Consider the following 1360-nt stretch of genomic DNA (forward strand, 5'->3'; position numbering starts at 1 on the left):
CTGAGACACCATGAGGTACAGTTGTAGACTTACAAATTTTTGTGCATGGGTTTCAATTATACAATGATAAAATACCCATCCCTCCCCCAGTGCCCATTTCCCAACACCAATGGGTCCCAGTATCGCTCCAATCCCCCATCCCCTCCTCCCACCCTGACTCTGTGGCAGGGCATTCCCCTTGGTTCTCTCTCTCCTTTTTAGGCATTGTGGTTTGCAAAAGAGGCATTGAGTGACAATCATGTTTGTTCTAATAGTCTATGTTCAGCATGCTCTCCCATCCTGGGAGGATCCTCCCAACACCCTTTATTTGGTGCTCCGTTCTCTATCTGAGCTGCCTTTTCTGCTAGCGAGTGTGGTTGGTCTCCAAGCTATGAAGAAAAATTCCTGACACTAACCTCGGCCACTCTTGGAGTTGGTCTCCTATTTTGTTATTTTATGTTCTCCTGGTGAATGCAATCTTGCCCTGTCTGTTCCTCTCTTTCTGACTCGTTTCGCTTAACATGATACTCTCTATGTAGTACCACTTGTATGTAAATTTCATGACTTCATCTTTTCTAACCCCTACATAGTACTCCATTGTGGCAATGTACCAATGTTTCTTTAACCAGTCTTCATTTATGGGGCACTCAGGTTTTTCCCAGATTCTGGCTATCGTAAAGAGTGTGTGCAGCTCACTCTTATGGCTGGGGACACAACAGGGGTTTTGCTTCTGACTGCTTTAATATGGGAATTTTTGAAATTTTGAAATTGCCCTCTCTGAAAGTTTTGTTGCTCAAGCAGTGAGGTTTCTGTCACAATGCCTGTTTTGTCAGAAATCTGTATAATTTTTCATTTGAAATCTTATTTTTTCCTTAAAATTTTTAAATTAAATGCACAATTACACAGATACACAGCTACAAAGTTGTGATTGAGTTTCCATCATAGTGTTCCAACACCCATTCCTTCATGACAGTGTACATTTCCAACCACTAATGTCCCCATTTTCCCTCCTGCCACCCACCCCCAGCCAGCCTCTGTGATCGATGGCAGACTCTTTTCTTCTCTCTTTGACTCTGTCTATCTCTCTCTCTCTCTCTGTCTGTCTCTGTGTCTGTATGTCTCGCTGTCTGTCTCTTTCTCCTGTTCCCCCCATTCTTTCCTTTTGCACATTATGGTTTGCAATACAGGTACTGAAAGATTATCATGCTTATCCTTTTCCTCCTTTCAGCACTCAGTTCTTTATGTGACCTTCATTTTAAATCCCAAGCCATTTTCAGATTGGTTAGAAACCCTAAATCAATTTCTGAAATAAAAATGCACCAAACCCATCCAAGACACCCTGCTGCTGAGCTGCTCTTCCTGCCTGAAGACGTCTCTCTGG

The sequence above is a fragment of the Sorex fumeus genome, unplaced genomic scaffold (genome assembly GCF_029834395.1).
Source record: "Sorex fumeus unplaced genomic scaffold, SorFum_2.1 ptg000070l, whole genome shotgun sequence".
Classification (NCBI taxonomy): domain Eukaryota; kingdom Metazoa; phylum Chordata; class Mammalia; order Eulipotyphla; family Soricidae; genus Sorex; species Sorex fumeus.